This window comes from Rhinolophus sinicus, linkage group LG03, assembly GCF_036562045.2.
Source record: "Rhinolophus sinicus isolate RSC01 linkage group LG03, ASM3656204v1, whole genome shotgun sequence".
NCBI classification, from domain to species: Eukaryota; Metazoa; Chordata; class Mammalia; order Chiroptera; family Rhinolophidae; genus Rhinolophus; species Rhinolophus sinicus.
Window position 1 is genome coordinate 176,627,655 of NC_133753.1, and position 17,804 is coordinate 176,645,458.

The following is a 17,804-nucleotide window of genomic DNA, read 5'->3' on the forward strand; positions in this document are numbered from 1 at the left end:
TGGGTCACTGACTTTTATTTTCTTTTGCCCTACTCACTCTGACCCCTTCTTCTTAGGAAGGTGAGATTCAAATCCCTGGAGCCCCCTTCAAATGTTACCAAGTTCTGTTCAAAGTTATTCAGAAATAAGGAAAGAAACTTAACATGGAGGCACTCTACATCTCGGCTGCCAGGAGAAATATGATATTTGAGGTCAATGAATTTATTAAGACATTTTTATTACTGTTTTGTCTGTCTATTTTTTGGTACCGTCTTAATGAAAGATGTGTGGCCCTCATCATGCAAAACCAATCTAGGCAGAATCAGTTATTTCTTCTCTACATCTTTTCTGCATTCGCGCTTCCCCAACTACTACCCTCACCTTGTAAAACTTGCAGGCTCTGGACATTTTGCATTGCTGAAGAAAATCACTGTTTTGCTTCCAGCAAGGAATATAAATGTTGCAACAACTGACTCCTCCTCTAATGAAGAAACAGTGAACAAGTGCACTGAGTTGAGCTTCTTCTCGCAAAACCGCCGGGCTGGGGACGGTGGGGCCCAGGCTGAAATCTCGAGACAGTGTCTTTTGGGCTGAGCTTCCCCGCCCCTTTCCCTTTCTGTCTTACTCGCTCCTCTCCCTCTTTCTGGATTTTACCCGCTATTCATGAAACAGCTTTACCAGAGTGGATCTCAGCGTCCTTTTGCAGGAAGTGCTCACGGACTGATATGGCAGACTTTGCTCCCCGGCAAAAGTGAGTAGCCAGGGGACGCGTGCGACCAAGAGCGGCGCCGGCCACGAGGCGCCGGAGCTTCGGGTTGGAGGCCAAGGGCGGGAGGGGAACGAGGGCGGCCGCGGGCGCGGACTGCTCAGCAAATCGCCAGAAAGCAGCCGGAGCTGGCAGAGGGGCTGGGAAGGCAGGGGCTCTGACCGTAGTCGGCGCTGAGATCCCTTCTCAGAGGAGCTAGAAATGCTCTCCGCGCCCAGATTTTACAACTGCACACATTTGTCTTTTTAAAACGCATCGTCAGATGCACCCTTGAGAACGAGTTTTGGAATGACTGTGGGATTCCAATAATGTAAATTATTTACGTCAAATTGAAAAAAAAAGAAAAAAAAGAAGAGGGGGCGGGGAGGCGAAGGGGCTCAGACAGGTGATGCGATGACAGCGGACTTGAGGATTTTCCAGCAGCGTCAGTGGAAGCCTCCCGGTGTCCGGTGGGGAAAGTTAGCGCTACCTGTGCTGACCCGAAAGGCGCAGCTCCCCTCAAAAGCAGAGGCGGTGATATCAGGTAAGCAGCTCGGGGCTGTCACCCAGACCCCGGAGCAGGCGGAAGGCGGATTGACCTGGGCAGAGGAATTCCAACCAGAGAGGAAGCTGATAGGAGAACCCGCTGGAGGGGAGAGGAGATGAGAGGAGTGTGTGCAGCAGAAGGGAGAGGAGAGAAGTCAAGCAAACTGCGGTAACGGGAGAGCCCGAGCGCTGTGCAAGGGGAAGGAAAGCAAGGGCTGGAGTGCTAACTCACTGAGTGGGAGAAGATCCTTTTAGTGACCTCTACCTATATCGCGGGGAAACGGCCCACGTTACCCTAATAACAGGCAATTTAGGATTTTCTATGATTTGGCTTGAAAATGGTTGCGAAACATTATTAGTAATCCGGAGGGATTCGTTTGTCTTCATTCATCAAGTTGGCTGGCAAAATTTCCCACCTGAGTCTCCTGCTTCTTGGTCAGTGGAGCGCTGCTAATCCTAGCCCTGCCCTGAGCTGTGCAAGCTTGGAAGACACTTATGTTCTCTGGGCCTCAGTTTTCTTTGCAACATTTAGGGGAATTTATATGTGTGTGTGTGTATATATATATATATATATATATATATATATATATATATACACACATATACACATATATACACACATATATTATGTTATATATTTTATATAACATATATATTATATATAATATATAACATATATTATATATGTTACATAATATATAGTATATACTATATATGTTATATGTAATACATATTATATGTATTATATATATAATATATATATCTCCCATTAAACATGTGTGCATATGATATGTATGTGTCTACATGGGGTAAAAGCACTGACTAATGCAAGGAAGAAGCAGATGAAAATTTTCATTTCAGTGGTTCTGAAAAACTGGGGGTGTTCTTATAGGATGTACATAAAAATTTGCAAGCAATTCCTGATGGTTCCTAGACACCCCCCTGAAGTCTCCACCTGAACCTCCGGTCAACATTCTTTGTCTAAAGAAAGCCTTCCCTTTGAAGACCTGCATCAGGACCGTCCAGCCAAACTCTGCTGGCAGCTGGGCTGACTGTGGGAGTAATGTACAGCTTTCTCCAAGGTCTGGAGCCAGCCAGGCTGTTGAAAGGGAAAGCCCTCCTTTTCTGAGTGAGCTCCTCGGGCACTGTTTCCCAAGGGCTTCACCAATCTTTGCCTCCTAGGGAACCTTCCTCATAAACTCTTTTAATGAATTTCCTAAAGTGATAGTCCTCACGCCTGGAGTTTTCATTCTTACAAACAGCACTAGACAGCCACCTGCAGAGAAGATCTGTCTGTCTGGAAGAGAACTCATCAGGTCACCTAGCTGGATGTCAGACAGTAATGCGAAGGCTTTGTTTTGAAAGGAAGTGCCAATTGCTCCCAGTGCATAGTAAGAATAGTAATGGTTTTCTTTTGTACCTCTGCAATTTGCCTTGAAGGGACGAGGGCCTCTGGTTTTGTGCGATGGGGTCTTCCACTGGCAACCCCAGCAAGACGTGGCAGAGGACACATGGAGCCTTGTGGCCCAATGACTGGGCTGCGAATCTTGGCTCATACACCTTGGCAAGTCACTTCTCTGAGCTTCACTTTCTGTCTGTAAAATGCGGAACAGTACTGCCATTCTTGCACAGTTATTAGGAAAACAAAAGTAATGTTTATACAGTGCCTGGTTCTATAGTCAATGAAAAACTGCTACTATTAATGTTAATGTGAGATTCTAAATAAGTGTCAAATAATTTCATACTTTTTAGAGCAGCTTACTGTTTCTCTTATGGGGCTTACACCAGCAGAAGAATGAGTAAAATCAATCCTGGCCTAAATATTCTTAAAGATGAGTAATGGGTTTAGAACACAGAGTTGGGTTTACTGTTTCACCTTTGTCAAGTAAAGCACTCTGTGTTGCCAGCAAGTGAAATGTGTCCAGATTGGCATGGATTCTTAACTCTCTCTCGGTTCTCTTTTGGTCCATAATCTTGAATACAAAACAGCTAGATCTCTGCCTATAGCTACAAACATCTGGACATGGAAACTGGAGAGGTTTCAGGCCTGCATCCATCTCCAGATACACCAGAAACTCTCTGTAGAGAGAAATGTCTCCACTTGACATAGATTTAACCAGTTCAGTGCTCTCTCTCTCTCTCTCTCTCTCTCTCTCTCTCTCTCTCTCTCATCCTGGCCCCTCAGGTGCAAGAAGTTGGATGATGTAGAAATGTGGGAAAGAAATATCAGAACATTAAAAGGAAACTGGTTACCCTCAAAGTAGCCATTCCAAAGATGGATCAGTATTCTTGCATGCAGAGATAATACTGATACCTTCTATTCATTGAGTCTTCAAGCTGTTTAAACGCTTTCCTACATAACTCAGTGAATTTTTATAGCAACACAAGGTATACATTATCACTTATGGCTTTATAGATAAAAAAACTGAGACTTATAAAAATTTACATAACTTTCCCAGTCTGCAGAGTTAGTAAAAGGCAAAAACTGAGATCCAAGCCCCGGTCTGTCTGACTTTGACACTCACTCTTTTTCTAATACCCGGTGCTGCCAAGATCCCTATATCAAAAGTTGCATCATGCCACCTGGGTCCCAGTTCTTCTAAAGAGCAGGAATAACCAAATCTTCCGGGTGATTTCAACTGGTGTGAACATATACTTTGCATGTCATACATATTAATAGGCAACACCAATAAAATCACCTGTGGAGAATAATTTTCCCAACCCTTTACAAATTCTGCTGTTAGACTCAAGATATCAAATACCAAACCTCAGCAAGGGAGACTGGCCCTGAGTCATTGACTTCCTGAGCGATTCTTTCAGGTTAAAAAGAGCTCTGGAATTGTACACCTGAAACCTATATAATTACTAACAATTGTCACCCTAATAAACTTTAATTAATTAAAAAAAAAAAGAAGATCTCTGGAATTTCCTTTACCTATTACCTTTAGAATCAGGGGACCATTTACATTTACTTCCCTGGGTTAAGTAGTCATTCATTCATTCATTCATTCAATAAATACTTTTTCAGCTCTGAATAAGACAGACAAGGTCCTAGCTATTGTAAAGCTTTTATGCTAGAGAGAGTGGGGCAGATAAGAGGCAGGCGAACCAATACATAAATAATTTCAGATACTGATAAATGCTATGAAGAAAGTAAAGAGAGGCTGAGGAATAGTGTGGGCTACCAGGGCTTGGAGGCAACTTTAAATAAGGCAACCAGAGAAAATTTACATAAGAAAGTCACCCTTGAACTTAAACTTGCATAATAAGAGGGAGCCAGGCCACGAAGGTCTGGGGAAACGGCTGCATTAGCAGAAGAAACCTCAAGGGAAACATCTGGAAGTGGAATACATGAAGCAGTGGAGCCTCAAATACAATGACATGGCCTCGTAGAAATCAAGATGGGTTTCGTATAGGGGAAATTATTGTTTGAATGCCTATTATATGTTTCTAGGCTATGCTGTGTGCTTTATACCGATCTTATTTAATCTTCTCAACAATCTGGTGAGTTAGAGATTTTTGTCTTGATTTTAATAATTGAAGAAACCAGGACTCATAGGGGATAAGCAGCTAGCCCTGGGTTACAAAGCTGGAATTTGAATCTCATAGCCTGTTTTGCTTCAAAGCCCAAAACTTTTTGCTAACAAAACGTGTGGCCTTTGAGATAATCTCTTCCAGGGAATAGTGAAAGAGCTACCAGAAGGAAAATATTAAAAGTGTATCAGGTAGCTGAATGCTGACAATGATTTCTACCTGCTAGTACAAATTCCTGTAGTATGCAATACAAGCTCTAGCCACATGTGGCTATTGGGTACTTGAAATGTGACTACCTTGTTTCCCCGAAAATAAGACCTAACCAGACAATAAGCCCTAGCGTGATTTTTCAGGATGACATCCCCTGAACATAAGCCCTAATACGTCTTTTGGAACCAAAATTAATACAAGACCCAGTCTTGTTTTGGGGGAAACACAGTAGTTCAAATTGAGATGTGCCTTAAGTATGAAATATACCCTAGATTTCAAAGAACTAGTATAAAAAATCATTAATTTTTAATATTGATTGTATGTTAAAATGATAATATTTTTGATATATTAGTTTAGATGAAATATATTAAAATTAATTTCACCTGTTTCCTTTTAATTTTTAATGTGGTTAATAGAAAAATTTAAATCACATTTGTGGCTCACATTATATTTCCATTTAACAGCACTGCTATAGACTAATACATTGACAAAAAAAATGATGAGAAATTTTTCTTCTTCCTAACAACTTTTCCTCTAGTCTTGACTCAGACTCCATGTCAAATCTGTCCCAAAATTCTGTATTCAGCAAAGCAGTAAACAAGAGAAAAAGACGTCCCTCTGCACGCATCCCCACCCTCATTCTTCTGCTGAGCTGGTGATAATTTGCAGCCTATTTCATCATGTCACTATTAGATTTGATGAAATAGACTCAGTGGTTACATTCGTCACCACCCATCCTCTCACTCAGGCAAATCTCAAGAAGCTTCAATAATCCTATGACCAAAGGGTCATTTTGAATCTGGATTTACAGTTTTACCTTAAAATCACTTCCCAGGACAATGTCTCTGTCATTCTCGGCACTTTGTAAAATCAGACAAGGAGTCAGCTAGGGTTTCTTGTTTGTGTGCAGAGCTCTTTAAATAAGTCATCTCACCGTGGTGATAAATGTTTCTTCCTCTCTGTCCTTTTGCTTAAAACAGTTTGAACAAGATGCAGTCCCAGTTTCCAGAAGGGCTTCTCCAAGGACATCACAGAAGGCCATTTGGGTTTCTTTTGTCCACTAGCTAAAATGGCCCTTGAGTATGTCAAGAAAGGAAATAGGTGATTTGTTCCTGCAGTTTCATGTCTTTTAAAGGGAAGAGCAGTCAGATTCTGGTATTGTTAGAGGAAGCCTCTGGCCTGGGATATTAGAAGCCTGGATTCTACTTTTGATTACTGGTTTGTGTGTTACCCTCACCTTCCTCCCCCAACAATCCTGTGGTAAGTTCAGAGTTGATGAAATAATGCCACATCAAATGCTAATGGAGAAATGTGCTATAAAAATGTGGGCTCTGGTTACCACTGATAACCTGAGAACTGATGGCTTCTGCCAACCTTTGCCTGCAGAGGAGAGTTTCCTTCCTGTAGCTAGAGTGAAGCACTATACAAGATGCTCTTTGAAATATATAAGTAGCATTTGTTCATTTCCACTTAAAATCTAAATTTGGAGGGAAATGGCAGTAAGAAGCTTATAGGAATGAATTTTAGTGTACCTACAGCAACAGTAACACATATTTTTTAGCATCTTCTAAGCCAAGAAGTCTGTGCCAGACTCCACGGGAAAGCCAGGTCCTTGCTCTAGAGGAATATATTGTCTAGTTAGGAAGATGGGCATAAACATAAAACACCAGGAGCAATGTAACATAATGTACATTCTCTAAGTACATTACATGAATGATACAAGTGTAGTTTGGAGGTTCCGGAAGACAGTGTGCCCTAAGTTCTAAAGTACATTGAGAAAGGTAAGAGATGACCACTGATGGATGTAAGAGCTAAAGATAAATGGAGACAGGAAAAGAAGGCACTCTAAGTAAGGAGAAATGCACAAGTGGCATGGCATTGGAATTGTGCATGAAGTGTCCGGTGATATGAAAAAAGAATAGTTGGAATCACCAAAAAAGCTTTTAAAAACTAATGATGCTTCCACCTTACCTCCAGAATTTTCATGTAGTCAGTTTAGGAATGGACACTGGGTATCAGCATTTTTTTTTTTTAATTCCCCAGAATATTCTAATGTGAAGCCAGAGTTGAAAAATCATTGAGCAAAAACACAAGGTCTTTGTATCGTAATCATGGAAAATTCAATTAAAAGGGTAATATTTTAAAGAGAATTCAATGGACAATCAAGATGTGTGGTCTTTACTTTGTAGAAATTTTATATACACCCATATTTCTATATGGTCTTTTTAATTCACAGAAAATGTTGTTTGTAGTGATTCCATCAATTTGCATGTTGTAACTAAAAGGTGTAGATCAGCTGCCCATGCCTGTGTTCTGTATGCTTTTGGGGTGTCTTCTAGTCAACTTGAGCTAAGTGTGAGGCAATTGGTATCTCACAGCTGCTTATATCAACCAGGTTTTGTGTAATCATTGCAAAGGGCTTTATTAGCATGCCATTAGTCCCGACAGTAGCTATTTTATTATGATGTGTAATCTTCCCTCACCTCTACAACTTTACAAATTGGGAAATGGAGTTTAATTACTTGGCTTGGGCTTTGAGTTGCTGGCAACAGAGGTGGAATTAGAATTCTCAGCCACTGAATTCCCCGTATCTTATTTGGCTCCCAAAGAGAGTGCCCAGTCTCCTGTTACAGAATACTCTGTACCTGGCAATGTTATTTCTTCAATGAATGAATTAGTGTTATAGACCAGTAGGTGAAAGACGACTAGTCTGGTCGAGCTGCCAACACTATGACTATGAATAGTCAGCAGTCCGTCGCCACCACAGCAGTCCCAGGAGCCCCATCCCTACCGACTTGGAGCTTCCATTCAAGCTCCGTCATGCGTCATGTGTTATGCGTCATGCGTACTTACACCTCATCCACTCCTACCTCTGGGAAGTGAAGGCTTCCTAGCCCCAGAGCTTTCAAGCTGTTCTGATTTCTCTTCTCTGAAGCTTGTATTCACTGAATATTGATTGATTGAGAGAGAGAGAGAGAGAGAGAGAGAGAGAGAGAGAGAGAACAAAGCCCAACAATTTTTATAGTAGAATTTTAAGAGAATTCTTTTTGTCTTGGGAATTTCTGGGTTTATTACCAGTGGTGAGGTTGGGAGATCATTATGAAGGGTAGTGGGAAAAAGCTAGAGTCTTGGCACTACACCCTCTTTAGGACAAAAAGATAGGTCAGTTTTGTGCCATCCCAAAATGGTTATTTTCTTGTTCTCTGTTTCCCAATCCATGACTGAATTAAGAACAATTTCTAATATCTTTAGCTATAGCAAAAGGCAAGCCTGTAAAACAATGGTCCTCAATACTGATTGCACATGAGAATCATCTCAGAAGCTTTAAAAAATACAAATGCCCGGGGCCCTAACCATAAACCCATTGAATCAAGATTTTGAGAATGGAGCCTCGGCATCTTGAGTTCCAGTTCTCCAGGTGATTCTTATGTGCATCAGTACGAGTTGATCTCATGGCTCAGCTAAGATCCAAATCTTAACTACTTATTTCTATTTCTTCTTTAGCCTTATTTTACGTGGCATGGACCCCAGAGAACCATCCAAAATATATTTGTATTGGTTAACAACTTTATCATTCTACTCTTTGGGGAGCATGATTTCTAGCATGATACTAAATGTCCTGCCTATGTAATAACTTCACACTCAGAGGGGCCCTTATGATTAAAATTTCTGTACGCACAATTTGGAAATCAGGTCGCCAGAAGCTTAATAATTATGAGATTGAAAGATAAAGGTTAAGCTTCCCTACCACCCATACATTAAATTTTCCGATTGCTATGTTGATCTTTAGTTAACCAACACTTGCTGTCCTGTCTCAGACATTTTAAAGCCAATTAACTCCATTCTTGTACACACCCTTATTAAAAATATAATTACAGTAATATTCCCCAGTCACTGTGTAGACTTTACAAGGTGAATTAGCCAAGAACTAACTAGGTTGTATAAAACCCTCTCAGTCCCAGGAAATCTTTTGGGTTGCAGAGTCTTCCAGCATCAGACTGGGCTAGGAGAGTCATGAATTTGGGGTTAGAAAGGGCCATTGTAAGTCACCTCAAATATAAAAGAATCTGGGATATGGAAAATGATTCTAGAAGCAATCTGAGAATAATTATCCAGGGTCCAGTTAAGTCTAAAACTCCCACTTTTTCTCTGAAAGTTGTATTACTACCAAAAGGTAGCCAAGTTTTTGTACTAAATTGGGAGGGAGGGATGTTGTACCACTGTACTTTCGGGAGTCCTAAGATTGCAGAATTAAGAGAAGATAAGAAATTGTGAAGAATGCAGGGAGAAGATGGATAAAGGTCTGCTGTTAGCCAAGTGTCATGGGCATTGGCAAGTTTTATTTACTCAAGTAATATTTATGGAGGGTCTGCTATGTATCAGGGCTGTCACAGGAGCTGGAGACAGAGTGACGAAGTTCTTGCTCTCGTGAAGTCTGTATTCCAGTGAGCGGAAGCATATCCTCATTAAAAAAGAAACAAAATCAAATATGTTAGTGCTATGAAGAAAAATACAGTGAGAGAAAAGGAACGGACTCTAACGAGGGCTGCTTTAAATAGGCTTACCAGAGTTGCTCTCTCTGAGGTGGGATTTGCTAGCACATTAGTATTTAAGAGAAAGCCACGCAGAGATCAGGGAGAGAAGGCCAGGCAGAGGGAACAGCAAGAGCAAAAGCCCTGACATTGGAAAAGGTTTGACATGTTCAGGAAACAAAAAAGGAGACCAGTGTGGCTGGACCTTAGGGAGGAAGGGCTAGACAGTCAGGCAGGAAAACAGCCCGGAGGGCCTAAGGTCAGGCGATGGAGTTCAGATTTACAGCACTTTAAGGAAATCATTGGGAGGTTTTAAGCAAGGGAGTGACACGTTTTACATTGCATTTTAGAGATTGCTCAGGTTTCTGTGTGGAGAATGGATTGTAGCCTGGAATCAGAGGGAGAACTTGGGAGGCTGTTCAGATCAGCAAGAGGTGAGGACGCATCAGCTGGGGTGATATTAATAGCAGTGGAGCAGTGGGGTAGAAGCATTAGGTCCCGGAGTGAATTTGGAGGTTCAGCCATCATGGCTTTGAGATGAATAGAGCCAGTAAAAGTGACAGCGGACCTAGTCCTGTCTGAGATCATTGCTCTTACCCAATCCCAACTTGGGCCACTGGCTTTGAACCAAACTTGGAATAACATCTAGTGTTATTAGAAACATGAGGGACTTTGACTTCAACTTATTTAAGCAGAAAGAAAAAAAAAGTCCTGTCCATGGTGAAATTTCTGTTTGCTGCTTTTAACCTCCTCACCATAAAAATTTCATCCTGTCTCATAAGACCATTCTGACGGGTTTTATTGTTTTTGATTACTGTGTTTTTCGTAAGTGCTGAAAATGTCATATTCACATTGCTAGCTTATCTCTTTTCTGAGCATTTCACACTTTGGCTGTATTTACTGAGTCCTTCAGCCTGTCAGACGTTTACACGTGGCTTTTTGCAGTTGGCCAGTTTCTCCATATAAATGCTAACTTTTCAGGAGCAAGCTTTTTATGAGCACTTACTATATCCGAGGCATTGTTTTAAGAATTTCACATTTTCACTTATTTAATCCTCCCAGCCACTCTTAGAGTGAGAACAATTATTATCATTTTATAAATGAAGCAACTGAGGAAAAAAAAAAAAAAAAAAGAGCCTTCAGTCATTTGCTCAAGATTACATAGGGGTAAGGAACAAAGCCAGGTTTTGAACTGAGCCTGGCTGCAGAGCTCCAGGTTCTTAGTCATCAAAGCTGTGCCACTTCTCCTCTGTCTCCTTTTCACTCTTTCCAGTATAACTGAAGCTCTTATCTTCAGATGTAGACTTGTTTCTCCTGCAGTAAAACCTCAAGACACCACTAGGAGGCAATTCAACTTGGGCAGGGCTTCCAGAAGTGGGAGTGGAGGGGAAATATATAATAATACATAAAATATGTATAATTTAGAGGCTGGATGATTCATTCCCTCACCAGGAAGGCCTCACATCTAAACCACCTGCCCCATCTGCCAGGATAGGAGGATAAACGTCCCACCTAGGGAGCTGGCAGGACAAAGTTGCCAACACCAGCAATGAAATTGCCCCCTCTTCTCACTCCCTCTTCTAACCACTACTCACAGTTCCTGTATTATACCCACCTACCAGTCCCTTCTCAAAGGACTGAAGAAATCAAAGTTATTCAATAAGCTGTGCAGCAAATTCTATTTGTTCTCCACGGTCATTTGAGGCTGGCCATTAGAAACCAACAAAAAGAGTCATTAATTCATTTGTTAATCACATTTTTTTGCCTTAAAAATATTGAAGATTCTCTCCAAAGTTTTATTATTAGTAGTGAAAAAAGCATAAGGAACACAACGGGTCATGCTCTCTTCTCTATCTTTCACTGTATATCTGCTTCCAGAAAATTTTTCTGTCAAGTTACTTGGTTTTTCAATAATCACCGTGAAAGTAACAGACCTTCCCCCTCCCTAATGGTAGTAACGACCATGAATTTAACAGAACTAAGGTTTATATAAAGAAATTCATTAAGGTTTGTTCAACTCCATTAATGAATTCTTCAGCAACTACTGTAAATGCAGCAACTGTGATGATTCATCTCCTATGCTGTAAGTTTTAACTTATCTATTTTAATTAAATAGGAAGCAAAGTTTTTTTTCTCTGCATTTGTCATATAGTAATTTTTTTTGTGTGTGATTGGCAAGCCTTCTTTGGAAATGTTGAATTTATCTAATCAAATCATCAATCTATTGAGTCAACTGTTTGATTTTCAATAAAAGTGTTATTTTTAAATGTTATATAGTAAGTGTCAGATATTTCCTATGATGATCTTAACTTTAAAATTCAAAACTACAAAGGAAACAACTATAGTTATAGTTGCATTAGATTATCATCTTATTTAAGTTAGGAAGATTGCAGTGAAACATCCCTTAATTAAGGAAAGTTGGAAGGCCATTTCAAGTATTTGAATATTCCCAAATGGCTCAGAATCCTACAAATAGATTGATTTAAAAAAAAAAGAAGAAGAAGAAAAGAAATTCATCTTCAAACCAATAAGGTAAAGTCCTCCTTTATTGGACAGTTTTGATTAAATATTCAGCAGAAAGTGAGGGTGACTATCTATCAACTGTGACTATGTCCTAAAACCAAGTTGTTCAAAGATCAAAGCAATGGCAGCTATGTGCCTCATTGGTGTTTTGACTAGAAGAGTTTAATTTTCTTCTTTTTTTTTTTTTTTGCAAACTTTTCTAATTTTACTTTTCAAAGGACATCGTTGAAAAGTATTCAGATCTGTGACTTTAAAATTTTTATTTATTTTTGTACGTGGTTTAAAATTCAAGGTACAAAAGAGTACTCAGTGAAAAATACGTCTTTCCTCTCCCATCCCCCAGCCACCCATTGCCCCCATAAACAAGCTCTCTTATTAGATTATTAAAAATATCCCATGTGTTTACAAAAATACACTATATAGGAATATGGGCTGGATGTCCTTTTTTATTTCACATCCGTGATGCTAGGACTCTGTGAAGCCAGAACCTACATTCTATTGCTGACCTCCCAGTCCTACTAGCACTTGATTTTTATTGATCCTGGAGTTTCCTCTTTAAACTCAAGTGTATTGTTCAGTGTGGTTATTAAAGGATGGACAGCACTATTTTTAGAGAAGAGTCTATCTGCCAAGTGTAGAGGGGAAGATGAAATTACATGAGATGCCCAGGTCTGGGTGTCAGTGGGCATGTGCTTTTAATAGTTATTTTACAAATAATGCAGATAGAGTTGTTAAGTATCAGGGAGAGAGTCCTGGGACCTAACCCTGCTTGGGCTCTGTGTTCTGTAGGGATTTCAAGGGTTGCTGGAAAAAGACAAGGTAAGGTATGTAAAACAATTGGCACCAAGGAAGTACTCGATTCATCAAGTACTGGTACCACCAGTACTTGTGGAGTCACTAGTATCACCATCAAAAAATTCATGACTTAGTGGGGAGACCTACGAATGCAGTCAACAAGGCAAAACTCCAAGGGCATGGAGTAAGTGTTGAGCCTGAGCTCACCATGAATAAATGAGCGTGTAAGACTCTCAAAACTCCTTTTATGAACCGCATAATTCAACCACTTCCCTCCCTTCTTGCATTTCACCAGGAGACCAACATGGTGCTTCTAGTTGGCAGCCCTTATCATAGCATTTACCTTCTCTGAATACAAGGGCAGCATTTTCCTTCTTCTTGCTGAATCGGTTTCAAGGCTGTGCCACTGACAAGGTGTGTGACCCACACAAAGTTTGCTAAACTTCTCTTGAGCCGCAGTCTCCTTATTTGTGAGAACAGAGATGATGGTAGTGCCTGCATTCCAGAACTATTTTGAGGACGGAGTATGACAGTGGATGAGAGGTACCTCAGCTATAGTTGGCCCTCAAAATGAGATTGATTGCTTCCTCTGTGACCCCATGCATTTGGATGGTTTGAGCAGTGTGTCACACATGGAGGAAAGGCTCTGGAATAATAATAGTTTGTTGATTTGGTGCTTTGTACACCCAGCCACAAATGGTGGACTTTTACGGTCATTGCTCTTGCCAGATACTTAACTAGAGCACTAGGTTATGAGCCTTTGGAACCAAATCTGATAGGGATTCAGGAAAACTCCTCAAGAGAGATGAAGCCAGTAGGTCAGCTGAGTATACCTTCTTCATTTGGCCTACATTTGATGCCCGCAGGCAATCAGAGCCGGTTGGGCAGTGTGCAATTCTGAGAAATGAGGGGAGGCAGAAGCACCTGTTCTTCCTGTAGCAAAGCCAAAGTAAATGAAAAAAAAAACACTCAGAAATATATCACCACCGTTGGCAAGCACAAGGGGTGGGGGTGGGGGGCTGGAAATGTGCTGCAAAAAACAACCACATTGCTGGTGAGAGCCCTGCAGTCAGTCCACTTGTGCCTGAGAGCCTGTCAGACTGGCCTCAGATTGGACAAAGGCCTGAATGGCCAGGGGCTGGACTCTGCAAAAACTGGGCCCCAGGCACCGAGAATTGAAAACCAGCTTCACAAAGCAGGCCTGTTTCTACTTGTGAGAGATGAAACGATATGGGTTTTATGATTCTCTAACCCATCTCCAAGGTCAAACAATTACAAAAGCAATATGCCTGGCTGCCACTGGCCACAGGAAGGGGGCCTGAAACTTGGATGGCTGCGTGCCACTAGCCCTGGGGACTGCACCAGAAGGCACTGTCAGGTTTAGAAGCTTGTAATGTTTGGCTGTTTCGTGTTGGTTCTTTCCATTTATTTCTAATTCCCTAAACATAATTGTGATTAGCGGTATAAAAAGAAAACTTTCATTTGTGAACAAACAGCATAGTAAGAATCCAAAAGTAAAGATCTACAAGAGACTAAAATGATAGGAACAATAGTAACACGGGCTCCAAATATCTTGTGTTGTTAAGGTGAGAATCAATACCGTATGGGGAACACTTTGAAATCTAAGGCAGTCAAAGTATAATCCCTTTAAAAAGTCATGGATTTCTTTTAAAATAGAAATCACACGTGACTTAGGGATATCTTCAATTGGAGCACAAGAAATGTGTATGGATTCTCACCAAAGTTATTAGGGGACTGAGTATGTAAGAGCTTGGTAAATACATGTTCAAATGTAAAACAACTTCTCCCCACAGTGGTATTTCATGGAAACCTACTTTACAAAGTAGCCATTGATTGGGACCTTGTCATTGATATTCCTTTGGAAGCAGACGACAAAATTCAGATAGGGCATGATTTTGTACAGTGTGACAGGTAGCTGTGATTATCCAAGCAGCTGGGGCATTATTCGGTGGCAAAGCATTAAGCTTCTCCAGGAATCTTTCTTCTGTATAGGGAACTGGATGCTATGGAGAACTTCTTTTTGTGGGTGAATTTGCCCAGCAAGTGGTAAACATTCAGTAGGAGTGGGAGAATGACACTGATTATTGTTGATGACAGTTAAAAATGAAATATCTTAATGAATCTCATACTTAGATTTCGATCCAGGCATTTGTCCCTGAGTGAAAATTTGTCCCAGAATATGGGTTTCATTATGCAAAGTCAGAACACAAAAGCCCAAACAATGGAATAGTCTCCCTAAATTATTCTATTATGTAACTATTTAGGCGGTATAAGGGCTGTGGTCACCACCATCATATCATAATGCATTTACACAAATGGATTTCATACCAGGGAACTTCACTGGGGGAAAAAAGAAGTCACTATTACTGAAGACGACAAATTTGATTTCTTTGTGGGTAAAACACTAATATATTTGGTATACAGGAAAGCGCAGTGTTTTTATCTAAAAATCAGAAGCCCTAATCTCAGCTCCAGCTAACCTCATGACATCACTTGATATGTCTGAATTTCGTTTCTCAACAATTCCATGATTCTTTGTAAATGGGGAACCAGAAGTGAAAAGCATCAACAAAAGCTAAAGACTGATAGTCAGAAGCCTGTTTTCTCGTCATCTTCCTTATATTCAGGAAGCATGCTTAACTTGATTACCAAACCCCAAAAGAGATGGCAATAAGATGACTGGTAAATAGGCATTGTTTTCAGGTTCTCCATATAATTATCAGAAATCACTGCCCTTGCCCAAATTCTGCACATATCAAGGGATGTTATCTAGAAGAATTAATTTCATCCTGCTTAATGTGGACCTCAAATATGATAACATTTGCATGTTCCTAACATGTCCTAGACTGGAATCAGCAAGCTTTTTCTGTAAAGCACCAGGTAGTAAATATTTTAGGATTTGTGAGCCATATAGCCTTTGTCATAATTTATGCAACTCGGTCCTGTCATACAAAAACAGCTGTAGCCAATACATAAATATATGAGTGTGGCATGTTCCAAAAATTCATTATCAAAAACAGTCAATGGGCCAAATTTGGCCCCTGGGTTATATTTTGCTGACCCCTGTTCTAAGACTTCCTATTAATAACTTAGTCAATATTACATAATACATTATGAATCTGTTGTCATACCATACATGAATTTATCTAAACATTTGTTTGATCTATTAATATTTAGACATTATTAATATTATATCGTGAATCTGTTGTCATGCCATATATGAAATTTTTAAAGTCATTGTTTATTCTGTCAATATTTGTAGTCAATAACAAACACACCTTGAGGTAACAAGTATCTTGAGTTAACTATCTATTGAATAATGCAGCCAATCCTCTCCCACTTCCTTAACGCTTTCTGGTCAGAGGGGTTTTACGTAATTATAGTTTGGGGAATAAGCCTGTTTTTTCCATCCCTATCTTTCTTGAGTCTATGTCCTGAGATAGCTTTTATCTTTACAGACTAAATAGTTCTGATCTTCATGATTTGTCCTTAAATAACCCTTTCTCCCTCATCTCTTTGATCATTTAGTGCCTACATCACTAAGTCTCTTTGGGCTTGGTGAGTCCTTGAAGTGTAGTGACGAGACTGGAACACATTGTCTCAGGTTGGCCCCATCATCTCTTCCTAATGATACTCAGTTGTACCTTTTGACTGCAGCAAGCAATAAACAAAGTAAAAAGTGTGAAAGTAGGGAAGAAACTGAGAAAGCCCAGAGGGTTATGGGAAGAGCAAAACGGACTACATGTAAAGAAAACATTGACTCTTGCAAAACATTTTGAACTGACTACTCATGCATTCCATAATTCCTTTAAGTCTTAGATGTGACCACATTTAAACTTTCTGGAGTGTTGGAAAGAGTAAGAACAAAAGCAGCATCCTGTTTTGCCTAAGAATTATCCTCTAGTAAGTAATTTAGAGTGAAGAGTTCATCTCTGATGGGTACTAACCAGGCAAAGATTTTACACAAATTACACTTCTGTGGGATGAGAAAATCTGGGACATAAATTAGCACAATGGGCTAAATAACTCTGGAATGAACTATGCTGTCTAGACAGGACTCACTGCTAATCTGGGAAGATTTACCTTTGCACTGAATTCTTTCCTCTGTCCTCCAGAGCCAGTGGGAAAAGTTTACCCGAATTTAACGAGGTCAGTTACAGAGACTATATTGTCATTGAAAATCCTGTGCAAAGGTTCAATTAACATTTGTCATCATCATCATTGGGAGTGATCCTAAAAAATTCACTAAACAATCATTTACCAAACCCCTTAGAAACTGCTAGGTGCTCGGGAAATAATAGTGAGCAGAATGGTCTCTGCCCATAGAGAGCATACAATATAATGAGGAAGCATATATCAATCAAAGTCACGTACATTTGTAAGTATGGTTAAGACAACAAAGGAGAGACATATTATTCTCTTAAGAGAACAACTCTGGGAAAGTGGTGACTGACCTAAGATCAAAATGGGAAAGAAGTTTTCACAGCAAAAGGAACAGCACACATAAAGGTGCTGAGGCAAGAGAGAGCATGTTAAATGCGGGGGAATAGAAGAACCAGGTTAAAGCAAAATATGAGGAAAAAACTGGAGAATGAGAGAGAGAGAGACCAGGCCATACAGCATCTCAAGGATCAATAGGAAGTCTTTGGGGTGTTTGAAGGAGAGGGACAGCATGGCATGATTGGTATTTTTAAAAGAACCACTCAGATTATTCTGTGGAGAATATTGTGGGAGGTGAGAGTAAATGCCTGTAGACTTATTCAGATGTAAAGGCAGCAGGTAAGAAAGGTAAGCAAGGCCAGTAACTACCCTAGTATGACTTTTAAATGACAGACTGAAAGGTTGCCCAAGACCAGGTAGCATAACACAGTTAAGAGGTTTTCCTTCGAAAACATGTGGAAATGAATGTTGTACCACAC

At 40.2% G+C, this 17,804-nt stretch overlaps 1 protein-coding gene across 4 annotated transcripts in view; it reads left to right on the forward strand.

The window, feature by feature from the left end:
- Window positions 1-484: 484 nt before the first annotated feature.
- Window positions 485-17,804, forward strand: part of PRLR (prolactin receptor) — a 151,051-nt gene continuing 133,731 nt past the window's right edge. For 2 of the 4 annotated variants that reach the window (XM_019737293.2, XM_019737295.2), the window contains exon 1: window positions 485-730. The gene's annotated coding sequence lies outside the window, so the exon portion shown is untranslated. Of the gene's footprint in view, window positions 731-860; window positions 1,269-17,804 lie in introns of those variants that run through there. The other 2 variants (XM_019737292.2, XM_019737296.2) reach the window with 1 other exon arrangement.